General features: G+C 43.8%; 1 protein-coding gene across 3 annotated transcripts in view; it reads left to right on the forward strand.

The window, feature by feature from the left end:
• Map2k6 (mitogen-activated protein kinase kinase 6) overlaps nt 1-17,639 on the forward strand; it is a 129,689-nt gene that overhangs the window by 19,801 nt on the left and 92,249 nt on the right. Inside the window, exon 1 of one of the 3 annotated variants that reach the window (XM_050140407.1) lies at nt 15,338-15,452. The exons of the other annotated variants lie outside the window; for them this stretch is intronic. The gene's annotated coding sequence lies outside the window, so the exon portion shown is untranslated. Of the gene's footprint in view, nt 1-15,337; nt 15,453-17,639 lie in introns of those variants that run through there. 3 annotated transcript variants of the gene reach the window in all.

Genomic DNA, 17,639 nt, shown 5'->3' on the forward strand with positions numbered 1-17,639 from the left:
AGTTATTAGAATAAGAACTTACATATGAAGTTGAAAGTGTCAATAATAGGACTTGACTACTGAAAAGATGTATTTCTTTAGATTGACTCATGTTCTCTGTGTGTAGAAGAGGCCATGGGTACAGACACAATCATTTATTCTGTTGCCAGTTGCCTTTAGAAGGAGGCCATTAAAGTCATATGAAGAATATTAATAGGGCTGGGGAGATGGCTTGCCTTGCAAAGTCCTGAGTTTTAACCTCAGAACTTAGGTAATAGAGACAGGCCTGGTAACATATGCTTATAACCCTGGTGATGGGGAGGAGGTAGAGACGGGTCTATATCTAGGGCTTGCTGGCCAGATGTCATAGCCCACTTGCCAAGTTCCAGGCCAGTGAGAGATGCTGTTTCAAAAACTATTGATGATGGCACCTGAAGAATCATATGCAAAGTTCGTCAATGGCTTCCACGTGTTTACATAGACATGTGCACAAACCCACATTCACACACAGACCAAAATATTGTCTGATCAGTCAACTAAGATCATGCCTTTGTTCAAAGAAAATAAAACAGAAAATCTCACTGGTGTTTTCTGATGCCAAAATGGCAAGTGCAAGTCTGCCCAGTCATGTGACAATTGTCTAAATAGTCAACACTGTAGATACAAAGTGTGAGGACAAGACATTGGAATCATATCCATAGCGTCTTAGAAACCAGGACACCTCATCTTAGAGACGAAGCCATTGTAACCCAGAGAAATTAAGTCGAAATGCTGAGATATTGGCGAGGCCCCAGTGGAAGGAAAACAGGTCTTCTAAAGTCCATACCTGGATTGCTGGATCTCAGGAGCACCTTGATGCTGAATCAGGCTCCTGTAAAAGCAGAAGCTCACTCTAGGGGCTTAAAGGGAAGGAAGAGAGTGTCAAGCACAGTAGAAATCGGGGTCTCTTCTGATTCAGTCGTCAGAATAATTGAATGGGGCCATTCTGTCATGTTTGTAACCACTCATCAATTCATTCTTCCCCTGGGTATTTATTATCTGGTTCTCGGAGAGGTGCTGAGGAGTGTCTAGAAAAGAATCTCCCCCTCTATGTGTGTGTATACAAGTATGAGTGGGTGGGTGCACAGAGGCCAGAAGTCAAGACCAGATGTATTCCTTTATCACTCCCCATCTTATTTCTTGAGACAGTCAAGTTTACATTTCATAGGGCAAGAGATGTGTCTACCGACACCTGGGATTTAATGATAAACCCAAAGAATCCATTTATCGTACGGATCTTGCAAGGTGAACGGCAGAACAGGGAATTGGAAGAAGAGGTAGTGAGAGCAGACCCACTTGGTTCCTAGATAGAATGAAACAGCGATAGAGTCTATAAAATCCTAAAGTTCTGGGGGCTGGAGAGATGGCTCAGTGGTTAAGAGCATTGCCTGCTCTTCCAAAGGTCCTGAGTTCAATTCCCGGCAACCACATGGTGGCTCACAACCATCTGTAATGAGGTCTGGTGCCCTCTTCTGGCCTGCAGACATACACACAGACAGAATATTGTANCCTGAGTTCAATTCCCGGCAACCACATGGTGGCTCACAACCATCTGTAATGAGGTCTGGTGCCCTCTTCTGGCCTGCAGACATACACACAGACAGAATATTGTATACATAATAAATAAACAAATATTTAAAAAAAAATCCTAAAGTTCTGTGTGGTTGGAATGGAGGGGCCACCAGGCAAAGCAGTCAGAGACGAGCTAGGACTAGTGCTGAGCTACGCCGCCGTGCAGTGAGACTTACAGGGTTTCTTCCAGAAGCTTAGCGTCATTTAGTATTTTGGACTCAACTATTCTTTTATGTCCCTTAGCAACAGGGTTTTGTTAATATTCTGAGTTCAGTATGGAGCAGAACGCCAAACTGGCTCTGAAGAGCTTTCTGTTGACAAGTCCACAGCTAACTTTATCGGGAGATCAAGAAAGATATCAACCTTTTGAGGGGACCGAGTTTGTTCCGGCTGCTAGGTATTGGATGTGGCTTTCTTTAACAGCCCGTGTTTGATGACTCAGCTTATAATGACACTCTGCTGGCGTCTCACCAATTTTCACTTGCCCCTGTTGAACAGGGCATGCCTTGAGGTCTGATTTATACGGCTTTCATTTATATGGGCATGTCTCCCACCCTCCTTTTTGTTTTCTGATGAACTAACTTGACATTTCTGCCTGCCAAGAGCCAGGGAGTTTGCTGGCTCTCGGTTGTGTACTTCCTCCATGAGGTCACATTGATGTTGCCTCATTTGAATGCCTGCCATTCTGGAAGTTTCGTGAAGCAGGAACTCAGTCAATGTGTTCTAGAGCTGGGGACCTTTTGGACCTTTTGAAATCACTCTTACTCTATGGGAAGAGGAAGTTCTGGAAAGCCTTAGAGAAGTGCAGGAGGGACTTGGGGGTGATAACGAAGTGCAAAACCAGATGTAAGGGTGATCTCTTTTGGATTTCATAATGCCTCGAACATGACTGTTGTGTTACTGTTTTTCAACTTGAGATTTCCAAAGTCTGTATCCATAGCTTTGCTTAGTCCTTAGCAACAAACTTAGCAACCCAGAGAAAAACAAATTGACTAGTTGTCTGCATTTTTAAAATTCATTTTTAGATCTATTTAATCTCATGAGTGTTGGACTGCATGTGTGTGTACATGTTTGTGACCTACATGTATGTGTACCACATTCCTGTCTGATGCCCACAGGACTCAGAAGAGGGTGTGGGAACTTTGTGAATGATTGTAAACCAGCATCTAGGTGCTGGGAATGGAACCCGAGTCCTCTGCAAGAATAAGTGCTCTTAACTGGATCTGTAATCTCATCTTCTAACGTCCTCAGACCTTGGTGTCCTTCTCTGTAACTGGAAGGTCTCTTTATTCTCTTTGGTTTTAAAGAAATGCTTATGTGGGAGGAAACAGAGGAGAAGCTAAAACATGCAAGGAACACACTGAAATTCCATGCAATGCAGAAGCACAGACTCAAGATGTTCGTGTGCTAGAGGGTGAGATATGGTACCCATCTCACCTCTCTTTCATTCCAGTTTGACTTGCTTCTCTTACTTTTGGTGAAGGTTGGAAGAAATGAGCTAATTAAATCATAGTCTACTGGTAACCCGAATTTATACATAACTGGATTTGGCTGACTTTCTTAAAACAGATAATCTATTATCTGTTTTCAGTCTGCCAAGATAAAAGATAAACCTTGGCGTTAATGAAAGAATGGTGTCTGTAATATGACCATAAAGAATGTATGTGTGTGTGTGTGCGTGCGTGCGTGTGTGTGCGTGTGTGTGTGTGTGTGTGTGTGTGTGAAGTCTTCAAAAAAAAAAAAAAAGGGCAGCATCCCTTCAGGAATTGGTTTCTCTCTGATGTTCTTAAAGGTTAAAGAATAATGCTCTGAAATGTATTTCGGTCTTTGGAATTGATTTAAAGGGAATAAAAGAGATAGATGCACTGGCAACAGCTTTAGATCCTTAGACAGCAAACGACTCTGTAAAAGAAGCGAACAGCTGTCAGCCTTCTCTGTCCTCTGCAGAGAATTAGCATTGGAAAAACAATTGCAAATGAACACAGCTCATCTAGATTTCATCCTTTTTTCCTGGAGTTTCTGCCCTCATCCCTCCCTCTCAAGAGCAGGATGATTTAATTCTATTTCTCTGGAGTATTCTGCTTTTCTTTCATGGATAGGCTTGGACTTAGGGTTGGGGGTTAGTATAATGGGTTAGCAGATAGGGTTAGGGTTAGTGCTTTAGCGTTAGTGGTTAGTGGATAAGGTTAGGTTTAGAGGCTAGAGTTAGGGTTAGGGGTTAATGTATAATGTAATGCATTAGCAGATAATATTAGAGTGTTATGTTAGGGTTAATGGTTAGGGATTAGTGGATAGGGTTAGAAGGTTAAGGTTAGGGGTTAGCAGATAGGGTTAGTATTAGAGTATTATGGTTGGTTTAGTTTAAATTGGTTAGGATTAGAGGCTTAGGGTTAGTGGATAGTGTAATAGATTAGTAGAGAGAGTTAGGATTAGAAGGTTAGAGTTAGGATTAGGGTTATGGTTAGCGATTAGGAGTTATGGTTAGGTTTAGAGTTAGGCTTAGAAGTTAGACTTATGTGTTAGAGCTTATGTTAGGGTTGTAGTTAGGTGTTTAAAAGATAGAGTTGGGTTATGGTTAGCATTAGTGTTAGTTTGACAGTTATGGTTCAGGAAAATTTGATAAGAATTCACGAGAAAAATACTAACATCTGTTCATTAAAGAATTTTAAGAACTATTTTCTTTTTATCTAGTTATCAATTACATCCTCAAAAGGAAGCTCATCTGGGAATGATAGCTCATACCTGTAATCCACGCACTTATGAGGATGAAGTCAGAGAATCACCAAGGGTCTGAGGTGAACCTGGGATTTCCAGTGAGCTCCAGGTCAACCTGAGCTACAGCGAGACTCTGTGTTAAATCCCAACTCCCACCCCTTCTCCACACAGCTAACAATTTCCCATCCTTATAGCTGGTATGAAGTAGTGATCAGCAAATCACGAACACCTCTTCAATGAAATCCTATGACATGTTTCCTTTTACATCTGGCTTTTCTTAGCTTAAGGATTTCAGCCCTCACTATCTCAACCAGTTGGCCCATGATACCAGCAGGTAACTTGCATCATGCTGCCCACCTACCCTTCAAGTGTTTGGCCTCCTGAAGGAGCCAGAGTTCGTGCTGCCCAAACCAGGAAGCCAACATTTCTTATGCTGAGTCAGTAAGCCTTTTCCTAAAGGAGCTGCAGCACCCCTTCTTCACCACCCCATCCCCGAGCCAGCACCTCTTATGGCTAAAATAGCTACTTTAGCTATGAAGAACAGGACTGGGAAACTGTGGTGGTTTAAAGAAAATAATCCCCATAGGGAGTGGCACTATGAGTTTTGTGGCTTTGTTGGAGTAGGTATAGCCTTCTTGGAGGAAGTGTGTTACTGTAAGGGTGGGATTTGAAGCCTGCTATGCTCAAGCTATGCCTAGTGTGGAACATAGTCTCCCTCTGCTGCCTCTGGATCAAGATGTAGCACTCTCAGCTCTTTCTTCAGCCTCATGTTTGCCTGCATGCTGCCATGTCTTGCTATGATGAAAATGAACTAAACCTCTGAACTGTAAGTCACCCTGATTAAATGTTTTCTTTTATAAGAGTTGCCATGGTCATGGTGTCTTTTCACAACAATAGAAACCCTAAGACAGGAACTGAAGAGATAGATGGTTCATAGTTTAAAACACTTATTATTCTTCCAGAGTACCAGAGTTTGGTTATCCACATCTGGTACTCCACAGTCTTCCGTAATTCCAGGTCAAGAGGACCCAACATCCTTTTATTACTTATCTTGGCATCCTGAGACACTCACAAACATGTAGACACGTGCACCATGAGGATCACACTCATAGAGTACCTATACACATAAAACTTCTTAAAAGGAACAGTGTTACTTTCCTTCTTCCTTCCTTCCTTCCTTCCTTACTTCGTTCCTTCCTTCGTTCCTTCCTTCGTTCCTTCCTTCCTTCCTTCCTTCCTTCCTTCCTTCCTTCCTTCTGTCTGTCTTTCTTTCCTTTCTCTTTTTTGAAAGAAAGTCATGTAGTCAATGCTGGTAGAATCGTTTTCAGAGCTTTCATTTGTTTTTCATTTAGTTTTATTTTATGTGTGAAAGAGTTTTGCCGCATGTATGTGTGTATGTGCACCATGTATGTGCCTGTGTGCCTGGTACTTGAAGAGGCCAGAAGAAGGCATCAAATCCCTTGCAACTGGAATTATGAACAATTGTACACTACTATGTGACCCTTGGTCCTCTGCATGAGTATCCCATACTCTTAACTGCTGAGCCATCTCTACAGGTTTCTAAGTAGTGCTTCTTAGGTCTTTGTACTCAAACATCAGACATTGCTTAATACCATCTTGAAAGGTTTCCATACCCCACACTATTAAGCCTCTTTACTGACGCAGTAATCCAAATCAAGCTGAATTAAGTATTAAAAATCAAGGTTTAATGAGTAAAATACTTCCAGATGATTTTTTTTTTTTTGGCTTCCAGAGAGGAGTAGCGGATAAGAGACTAAAAAAACCACATGGCCCATCTCTAGGAGACAGTTTAAATACCCTGTAGGTGTGTTCTTGAGCATCTCTGGGGGAGAAGCTGCAATTTGGTGGGCTTACCTTGGAGAGAGGGAGAGAGAGAGAGAGAGAGAGAGAGAGAGAGAGAGAGAGAGAGAGGACTGAGGTAGAGCTTTCACCTGAGCACATGTAAGTAATATCTTTTTACTTTTTTGTTTATTTTTTAAACTAGGATATAAAGCCATGAGTTTCCTTATGATGTTTTCATACATATACACTGTTATACTTTGTTCTTACCTATCTCCCTTTCTCATTTCCTCCACATCCCCTTTACTTAAAAGTTATAATCTTCTAAAAGGCTATTCCAATGATCCCTTTAAAAATCGTGTGTGGTGAGGGGGGAGTTCAGAAATGGTAAGAAGTTACTCTGGGCCAAAATAATTGGGTGATGCTAAATAGAGATGTTACCCTTTGTATTTCTTAACCACTGTGCCCCACTTTCTCCTCCATGCCAGCTCTCTCCTGGCCTGACTAGGTCCTCTTGGCTGCTTCCCATTTAGCTGCTCCATCCTCTCCTACATCTGCCATTTGGTACCTGCTTTTTCCACACATTGATGCTACTCTTGGGTCTCACTTGTGACTTCCTTACCATCTTTCAGTTTAGAGAATGTCTTTAGTCATTGTTTATTCTCGTGTGTGTGTGTGTGTGTGTGCGTGTGGAGAGAGAGAGAGAGAGAGAGAGAGAGAGAGAGAGAGAGAGAGAGGATAACTTGCAGGCATCAGTACCATGTGTGTCCAGGGATCAAATTTGGGTTCACTAGGATTGATGACAAGTGCCTTTACCCACTGACCCATCTCACTGATCCTATGGTGGTTTTGGCATGAATTTATTTGATTTATGCTGACTGGGTTTCCCTAGTAAACCATAAATATATAAATCCATAGAAGAGTATTTATAGGTGTATGTGTGTAAAATTTTTTTCCTTAAATTGGGAAAATGCCAACAATTATCTCATTAATATTTGTGTGACACTAGGCTCTTTCTTTTCTTATTGGAGACTCCTTGACAAAAACCTGATTTGTTTTTGTCTTTTTTCTTTTTTCCCTCTATAGTCTCATGTGTCCCTGAGAATTTGTTCTTGATTTTCCTTTTTCTCTCACCTTGTCAGATCAAATGATTTCTATTAAGTGTCTTCAAACACATTGTTTCTTTCCTTTGTGTCCTCTAGTGTATGGCTGAGTCCATACATCGTATTTCAGGAACAATTTTGTTGCACGTTTTAGTTCTCAAGTTTCTGTGTTTCTCCAACATTGTGATGAGACATTTGTCTTCTGCCATTTGTTTTACACGAACTGTTCACTCACTGATTGTCTTGGTGATAGCCACTGCATCCTCAGACGGTTCTAACGTCTGTGTTGTCTTAGGGTTTATTATCTTCCCTCATTCAGCTGCACTTATTTCTGCTTCATGCTCCAGGAATGAAGTTTGATTGACACCTGGGCGTTTTGTATGTTATGTTGTTATAAGGCTGGTTCTTTTCTTAAGAATAAAAATTGGTTTATTTTGTTATTTGTCATGTATATGTGTGCATGTGTTGTGTGTGTGTGTGGGTGTCTGAAGAGGCCAAAGAGGGTTTCAGATCCTCTAGAGTTGGAGTTATGGGCATTCATGAGTCATCCTATGTGGTGCTGGGAACGAAACTCAGGTTCTCAGAAAAAGTCGCAAGTCTTTTTCACCACTGAACAATCTCACCGGCCTTGAGAGTGGTGCTTCTTTGAAGGTTGCATTTTAGACATCCTCTGATATCACTGTAGCGTGTATGCACCTTAGTCTTTCTCAACTCGGCATAAGCTAGCGTCACCTGGGAAGAGGCAGCCTGCACTAAGGAAGCATCTTCAGATTGGCCTATGGCTATGACTCTGGGGGCATTTTCCTGATTGGTGGTTGATGAAGGAGGGTCCAGCACACTGTGGGGGCTGCCACCCCCTGGGCAGATGGTCTTGGGTTGCCTAAGAAACCAGACTGAGCAAGCCATGATGCATGAGCCGGGAAGCAGCGATTCCTCCGCAGTCTCTGCTTCAGTTCCTGTCTACAGGTTCCTGCCTGAGTTCCTACTTTGACTTCCCTCAGTGATGGACAGTTACCTGAAGTGTGTAGAAAAAACAGTTTTCCCTCCTCTCATTTTCTTTTGGCTCATGTTTTATTACAGGAACAGAAAGGCAAACTAAGACAATAGGTCAAAGAGGGGACTTCCTTGCTACCGCCAAGTTAGGGTCAAAGTATGGATTTCCCCGTTGGTTTTACTGATACCCGGAGTGAAAGGTTCTTGTTACTGATGAGTGGCATTGGTTTAGGCTCCTTAGCAGGTTTTAACTGATTCTCCATGGTTTGGAGGGGCCCCTGGTTACTTCTTCAAGCATAGTTTTTACTGGTGCTGTAGAGGACCCGACTCTGTTGTTACTTAGTGAATACGCCCGGCTTCACACACATTTGTCTAACACCGTTGTTGGTGGAGAAAAGAAGCGACTTTTTTAAACCAGTAACTCCTTTGGATTGTGCTGACTACCCTAATTTATTGGAAATCTTCTTAGTTATTATGTTGACCGGCTGCCCTTATTTTTCTATCCATTTGGTTATTCTCATATTACCTCTTCATGAATCCCCTATTTACTCCCCAAATGTGGATCTTTTTACAGAAGGGTTTTCTCTCGAGGCAGGACTCCCCCCATGAGCACATCCCTGTGTCCAGTCCTCTGGGTTCTCTTTCATCATGTGACTGCTAGACCTGTTCCCTGAGAGCCTCCCTCTCTTTGGACCTTGAATCCTGGCAGTCTTATTTCTTGAGTAAAGTTTTTCCTCTGCCTCTGCACATAACGACTCCAACACAAAGTGTCTTTCTTTCCTCTTGTGTTTGGTTTCCTTACAATTATACTTTGTTACCAATGGGCCTGGGACATTAAATCATCCCATGCCTTTCTCTCTCTCTCTCTCTCTCTCTCTCTCTCTCTCTCTCTCTCTCATCCATTTGTCTTTACCTAAGGTTTAGGACAAAACCACACGTTAACTATACCCCTGCTGCTTGTAAGCTGTGCCGTGTTGAGAGCTTTATACATTCAGCTGCCCTGTCTGTGTAATGGAAATGACAATGATAGCAACCGTGACTTGATTCACAGGTGGAGTGAGATCATTTGTGTGAAATATCCAAACGTTACTAACACCTTGTAAAGACCCAAGGATTGCAGCTCTGGGGCATCTATTAATATAAGACACTTGTCACTCCATCCTTTTGCTCAGTCCCCAACCTCGGGGTTCCCCTACTTCGTTCTCTAAGTTGTTTCTTTGTCTTTTCCTTCCTATAAACCATCAAATGCATATTCAGCTTGCTTCCTACTGTGTGACTTGTATTTTTTTTTTGAAAATGCAGGTGTGTTTTTTGTTTTTCTTTGAAAAGGTTTCCTTGTTTTGAGTTTATGTGTATAACTGCTTGCCTGAGTGTACGCACATGCACCACATATATGCAGTGCAGAGGCCAGAAGAGGGCATTGGATTCCCTGGAATTTGAGCTACCAACTGTTGCAAGCCGTCCGTTGTGGTGCTGGGAGCTGAACCCCGAACCTTTTCTAATGCAGCTAGTGCTCTTAATTGCTGTGCTATCTCTCCAGCTCTTTATTTAAAGAAAATCGCTTATTTTATTTCACCTAAATATGTTATTATATCCCCCTTATATTTTTGCTTGTTCCTTGAATCACAGTTCTCGTTTTTCTTCAAATGTTATGCATTTATCTAGCTCAAGTACCAGAGTATTCTGTAGCTTCTGTCTCCTGTTCTAGTTTTCCCTCTTTGACTTAGAACTGAGTTCACCAAAGCATAAACTGTGACATTATAAGGTGCCATTTCCTTCCCCACTCTTGGCCAGGTTAAGGGGCCTCTGGGTGTTTACCCAAACTACGTGTATCGATGACAGACTCTGCCCACTCTATAGAATATTAATCTCTGAAGCTGTCTACTTTTTTACATTTTCCACTACTCAACCGACCAAAATCTGAATGCTTAATCCCAGGAGACTGTGAGATAGTGATTGAAGGAAGATGGATAAGGACTGGTTTTGTGAACTTGTTCTTGACCCTTACTTTTGTTACCTTAACTTCATGTAAAACTTCAGTTATTCCTGTACTTCACAAACTATGGTGAATGGGGGAAAGGGTACAAAGACATCGCAGCAGCCACAGTTGAGATCCAGCAACTCCAAGAAGGTAGTAATTATGGGAGGTGGGGGGGGGTTATGAAAACTTCACCGGGGAGCTGGTAAGGTGATGCATGCAGTATGTAACAGCTCTTGCTTCCAGCCTGTCAACATAAGGTGGATTCCCAGGACCCACCCACAAGGTGGAAGGAGAGAACTAACTGCCTACCAGTTGTCCTCTGATCTCCCCGCAACACACCACACATGAAAGAGAGAGAGGAGAGAGAGAGAAGCCATGAACACACAGTCTTAAGGGGTCTGGTGTAGATTCCACTGTTGTTATGGTGGGCACATATATCTGCCTGTACCGCTGCTAGTAGATACGGGATGTCACCTTCCCGGGAGTGCTTCTAGGCGAGCCTTCCCAAGCCATATGGAGGCACTGACATCTTTGTCAGGTGCTAAAATGGATCCCAGGCTGTCCCTCCTCGTGTTCCACCATTAGCGGCTGGTTTTTAACTTGGCAGCGGTGGCTCTGGCTCCATGCTGTCTTTGAAAGGATGCTGGGAAAGCAAACACCCAGCATGTTAACCTCTGTAATGGGTGGAAGGATGTCTCCCTCCAAACGTGGGGAATTTCCCAAACACAGAAGGGGACTCCCATGTCCAATACAACCGTTACAAAGCCGTCTGTCCTGTGTCTGCTACCAGAGTGGGTTCCAAGGAGTCCCTTGGGAAGTTCAAAGTTACCTGTGCATGAGGAACAGACTTTACCAGCTTCCCCACACAGAGAAAGGAAAGTTGACTCAGGGAAGTCAGGCGTTGTAGAGAGAAGACTCTTAGAGTCTTGTATTACTTACTGACCTCAAAAGCAGAAGGGCTGGCTCAGCCTTAGCTAGGATGTCAGTGAGCTAATCCTGGCTCCCTAGGCAAAAGTGAAAAGGGAATGTGGACAGACCATCATCGCCTTGATTTGTGAGCAGTGCTCAAAGATCACGACTGAAAATTCGACATACACCTTGTTTGCTCCACATGATAAGCCTGAAGAAACAGAGCAATGCTGTCCGTCCCGTTGATTCAGTACAGAGTTGGGGGAACCGTTGAATGCTGCCACACAAGTAGCTTGTTTGGGAGTTACATAACCCCCAGGTGGTACCCCAAGGTTGGGACCCTGCCTTTCAGCTCTCTGTCAACATTTTTTTTTTCTCATTGTACTTCGAGTACCTCGCCATAAGCATCCCCTCGCCTCTTATGTAATAAAGAAACTGTGTCTGAAGCCTGAGCCATAAGGCACGTTGCGAGAGCTCTGCTGTGACGTGTGGCAGTTGTGCTGTTGGGATGCTTACAGGGACTTGACTTCTTGGGGATAGCTGTTTCGATGAGTGACATTTTGTGCTTCCAGAAAAAGTAAACCTGGTCAAGGTTTCTCTTCCGTAGTTTGAAGAATTGATCTGTTGGTTTCACTTATAAAAATATATTGACCTTAGTTCAGGTCTATTTCACATTACAAATCAGATTTATGACACATTGCATAGGAAATCTTATAGATATCTATCTACATACCTAAGGAGTTAAGAGTTTTAGCCAGGAAAAATATGTTATTTTTTTTCTACTCAGCGACAAAGGTATTTTGGGTACAGAGCATGCCGCCTTGCCAGCTGCTCCTCCTTGGCTGTTATATTTACCTTCACTGCCTTCATCTCTTTTGGTGATTAACAGAAACTGGGCTGCGGGAGGGTGGATCTATCACTTTAAGACTATTAAGTTGATAGAATCAAGCCAATAATTGGCAGTTGGTTATTAAGCAACAGTCCCCAGCGTTTTCTTAAGAAATGGGGGTGCTGGTCCAAGGAGACAGTCTTGATTTGCGTTAGTCAGCAAGGTCTTTTGAGTGATACAGGAGAAACACGAACTTTTGCTAAGCTTGGAGAGACTGAGTTGCTGGCTTCACAGCCCTGTAACACAGGCTAAGTCAGTGTCAGCAGGGCTGAGCAGTGGGGCTAAGTGGCTTTTTGTAGCACGGTTTCTCCAATAAGGTCTACATTGCGTTGCTATGTGTCTGAGTCTTCAACTATGTTCGCTTGTGATTCCTTCATAATGAAACCATTAGGAACTTGTCATCCCCCCCCCCCTTTTTTTTTTTTGCTTTTCCGAGACAGGGTTTCTCTGTGGTTTTGGAGCATGTCCTGGAACTAGCTCTTGTAGACCAGGCTGGTCTCGAACTCACAGAGATCCGCCTGCCTCTGCCTCCCAAGTGCTGGGATTAAAGGAGTGCGCCACCACCGCCCGGCCATTCCCCCCCCCCCTTTTTTTTTTAAAAGAGGAGCAAACCAAAGCTCAGTGGGCTGAGGCGTTTTCTTCCAGATTTCCAGCTAACTAATAACACATCGGGATACATGCAAGTTTAGGTTGGGGTGTAGTGGAGACATTTTGCCTCTGATGATCCTCTGGTCTTGTTCATCATTTTAGTATTTTAATCCCCATCCCCACAGACACCAACACATTTATGAGTCCTTCCCACCCTTCCACAATTACAGCCTTTGGTGTTTAGTGGGACATGGGTGCTTCAAAGGCACAATTGGTGGACTTCCCAATGTCATTTTCCTTTGAGATACTGAATTATGTGACTCTCGGAAGCACCCATTAGTTTGATACTTGTAACAGGTATGATGGTGTGGGGGTGATTCATATAACTTCTATATTACTATAATCTTCGTTTCTCACATAGAAAGGAATCATGTATGAAGGTAGGTTTGGGGGATTAGAACTTCATTATGGAAGGCAGTCTAGTAAAAGGATAGGTGAATTAAAGCAGCGGGTTTGCGCCGGGCTACGGTGGTGCACGCCTTTAATCCCAGCACTTGGGAGGCAGAGGCAGGTGGATCTCTGTGAGTTCGAGACCAGCCTGGTCTACAGAGCTATTTCCAGGACAGGCTCCAAAGCCACAGAGAAACCCTGTCTCGAAAAACCAATAAATAAATAAATAAATAAATAAATAAATAAAGAAAGAAAGAAAGAAAGCAGCGGGTTTGCTTAGGATCCCGGGGGGCCTTTCTGAAGGGTGCAGGGTGAGTGATAGTGGACCAAAGGGGATGCTGTGAATTCCAGCACAGCAGGGGCAAGCAGAAGCTGGGGTACACAGCACAGGGCTCCCAGGCCGAGGAGTTTTACTGAAGTGGAGCCTGTGTCTAAGCCAAGGAATAAAGAGCTACCAGATGGCTGAGGTCACTTGGCTGGGCAGCCAGCTTCCACTCTGTATTGAGAGGCTGCATCTGGAGCCCAACGGACAGAGGACAGGTGACTCTTAGGGAAGGGACCCCGGGGAAGGAATGGAGTCTTCACTAGCTGCCCTCAGTGTTGCAGCCCTGCAGTTTCTAGGCCCCAGTCTCTGACCCTCCCGTTAAATCGAGCAATGACTCCATTATCTCGGTCTGTAGGGGAACATCCCAATAGAACCGTTCATAAACTCAAATTTAGCTCTCTGAATTCCAGGACTTTGAGCAATTTGCTTTTCATTATATTCCTTCTGGAAGATTTATTCTTCTTGTCAGGTCACTCGACTTATTACTTTAGAAATAGCATCTTTTGTGCATAGGTGTGTGCTGCACTTGTATGTAGACATGCATGCTTGCTTGTGTGTGCACATGTGTGTGCATATGGAGGTGACACCTGAGGTTGGTGTCAGGAATCATCCTCCATGGCTTTCCCGCTTGATTCACTGAGGCTGGGTGTCTCGGTCAAACCCACAAGATGCCTATACTGCCAGTCAATCAGCTTTGCCCTCTTCCGAGACTGGAATTACAAGCAGGCTACCAGGGCCTGCCAGCACCTACTGGGCTCTGGGGATCTCAGCTAGAGACCTCATGCTTGCATAGGAAGTTCTTCAACCACTGAGCCATCTTCTTGACTCAAGAAATCTTACTAGTTTGCTGGTCTACAGTGCTCAGAGACCCTGCTAGGGGTTGATGAGGGGCCAGGCCTTCCTGTTTGCAGCCTTGGCCTGGGTGTCTGCGTCTCCTCAGATCTCATTGTTCCAGTCAGAATGGCTGCCGGGCCCACCCTGGCCCTGCTCTCAGTTGTTCTTTGTCTTTGCTAGTGTTTCCTTTCCACACCTTCGTCTCAGCTGGGGTTCTACTCTGGATCTCTACAAGTGACATTTGTAGCCATATCTTCAGGCAGTGAGAGCTTCCTCTCTTCCGGGGTGAGCTGTGGTATGCAGGACCGGGTATCCTCTGGGTGCTTGGCCCCCTCTGGACTCTTTGCACTGTGCTGCAGAGAATTTGTTTACATTGCTAGAGGCATGGCTCCTTCTTTTTCTTTGTTGCTTCGCTCTGTCCTGGGATATTGCTAAAAGAAAGGCTCCCTTGACAACTGAGGGCACAGAAGGTCCTGTAGGGCTGGCGGGGTTTAGTTGTTGCTATTATCAGTCCTTTCTGTTCAGTCAAGGTGATGGGCAGAGGCCAGCACTCCTAGGATATAGTCTTTGAAAAGAACATTAGTCCTTTGGTGGCTGTGCCTAAAAGTTCTATGGAAACTTGCTTTTCTCTGTCTGTGTTATCAAGGGTATGGAATTTGGAGCCAGGCTATCCATCATACTTACTGTGTACCTTAATATCTGCTTTTAAATTCATAAAATAGAGCTAATACTAGTACTGAGAAAAAAGGATTAATGTGGACAATATGTATTAGATGATATGCGTTATATAGTATATACTATGTCTGTTATTTATATGTGAGCAGTCAGATGTTGCATGGGGAATTACTGCTATTTTTCTTTATGAAGGTTTTCTTGGGGCACATTTTAAGTTTTATTAGTGTATACTCATTGCGCATTGTGCTGGCTACTCCTCCCTAAGATCCGGCTGTAGGGCATTTTCTTAATTAGTGATTGATGGGGTAGGGCCGAGCCCACTGTGGGTGGTGCTGTCCCTGGGCTTGTGGTCCTAGGTTCTGTAAGAAAGCAGATTGAGCAAACCATGATAATAAGCTAGCCAGTAAGCAGGAACCCTCCATGTCCTCTGCATCCCTTCCTGCCACCAGGTTCCAGTCCTGCTTGAGTTCCCGCCCTGGCTGCTTTTGGTGGTGACCAACCATGTGGGACTGTGAGAGGAGCAAACCTCCTCTTGAAGTTGATGTTGGTCTTGGTGTTTCATCACAGCCATAGAGCAACCACCGTGAGACAGACATACTGGTAGGTATTAGCGACTTCTCTGTTGCTGTGATAAACGCCGATAGATGAGGACGTTTTATTATTTTGCCTTATGGTTCCAGAGGGTAAGAGTTCACCCTGGCAGGGAGGCATGGCAGCCAGAGGCAGGCACGGTGGCAGGAGCAGCTTCCTCTTCACTAGCAAACACAAGCAGAGAATAAGCCGGAAATGGGGCAAGGCGATGGACTCGCAAAACCTGCCTGCCAGTGATGCACTTCCTTCAGCAAGGTCACACCTCCTCATAACCTCTGGAAAAGTGCACCAACTGGGGACCACAGGTTCAACTACATGAGCCTATGTGGGGGCATTCCTCATTCAAACCCCGCACTTGATACCATAAGGATGTTTTTGTTTACGTGTATTATGGCCATATACACCCCACATTACCCTTTCTTGCTCCCTCTTGTCCTGCACATTTTTGTTTCTGAATGAAAAGCAAGTCTGGTTAGCATTTCCCGGATGCCTCTGACTGGCGTGTGCTGTGTCTGAACCGATTTTAAAGACGCTGGAATTTGCAAGTAGGAGGTGCCCATTGTGATTGTTTGGCTTGCAGTGGAAGCCTGGTAAGTTGGTGGCTGGACTTGGAGCCGATCTCATGTGAAAAGGTCGCTTTCCAGAATGCCTGGCTGGGAGCTAAGAAGGGGCTGACACTCTTGGCTGCAGAAACTCCTTTTTGTCTCTCTAAGTGCTTCTCCATGAGGGCCCTTCAGGCATGAGATGAAGCCTTAGAGGACTTATTCTGCCTCAGGCATCCCTGTGTTTGCCACTGTGCAGCATTCTGGAAGCAGAGCATGGGAGGGAGCTCAAGCCTGGCATTCAAATTTGGAGCAATTAAACCTTTTCTTGGAGTTGTATAAAAATTCTGTACTCCATGACAAGAGTATTGCAAAGTCACCAAACTTTCTCTCTCTGTGTAGGTGCATGTGTGTGCAGGTGAACATGTGTACAGGTGTGTATCACAGGTGTGAATGTGTGGGTGGAGGCAGAAAGTCGATACTGAGTATCTGCCTCCATTGCTCTCAACTTTGCTGAGGCATGGTCTCTCATCAAACCTGAAGCTCATCAGTGCAGCTTACTCAGCTAGCCAGTTTGCCCCAGAAGTCTCCTGTCTCCAAGTGCTGGGTTTATTGGTGGGCTTCTGTTTTCCCCTCACATTTAGGTGGGGAATGGTGGTCCAAACTCCAGTTGTCACTCTTGTGTGGTAAGCAGTTCATGTGTTGAGCCATTTCTCTAGGTTTCACACATTTTTGTCCTTTCTTCCTTTTTTTCTTCCTTCCTTCCTTTTTCCTTCCTCTTTTTTTTTGCTATGTGTATGTGTGTGGTGTGCATATATATATATATATATATATATGTTCAAGTGTATGGAAACATGTGTATGTGATTGTGCATATATTTGTGTATGCGTGAAGAGGCTTGAGATTGATGTTGGGAATCTTTTTTTCAACCATTTTCCAGCAAATTCCTTGAGCCATGGTATCTAAATCAAACCCAGGTATCACAAATAGGGTTAGTATATCGCATCAGCTTGCTATGGGGATCCCATTTCCACTTCCTAAGACTAGAATTACAAGTGACCTGTCAAGCCCCTTCAGCGTTTGTATAGGATCTGGGGACTTGAACTCTGGTCCTCTTGCTTGTGTGGCAAGCACTTTAATAATTGAATCATCTCTTCTGAGACTGGAATTATAAATGATTGTTGACTGCCATGTAGGTGCTGGAATCTAAACCAAGTCCTCTGGAGAAGGAGCCTAGCGCTCATAACCAACCACTGAACCATCTCTCTAGCCCCTGTCAGATATATTAAAACAAAACAAAATAATTACAAAACACACACAAAACAAAGAAAAAAACCCTACACAACCTGTGGCAGACACTAAATATAGAAACAAGAGTGTTTATGGCCAAGATGATAGAATTTCAATAAAGTACAATAGAAATACAATGCTGGAAAATGCTTTTTACATATTTGGCTTAGAACAGTTTAGCTCAACCTTCCTAATACTGTTTCTCATGTTATGATGGCCCCCAATCGTAAAATTACTTTCATTGTGACTTCATAACTGTACTTTTGCTACTATTACAAACGTCAATAGTTTTGGAGATGGAGGTTTGCCAGAGTGGCCGTGACCCTTAGGTTAGGCTTCATTTAACCTTTCAGGAAAATGGGAT

Source organism: Alexandromys fortis, unplaced genomic scaffold (assembly GCF_014885135.2).
Source record: "Alexandromys fortis isolate MF-2015 unplaced genomic scaffold, M_Fortis_MF-2015_v1.1 scaffold_39, whole genome shotgun sequence".
NCBI classification, from domain to species: Eukaryota; Metazoa; Chordata; class Mammalia; order Rodentia; family Cricetidae; genus Alexandromys; species Alexandromys fortis.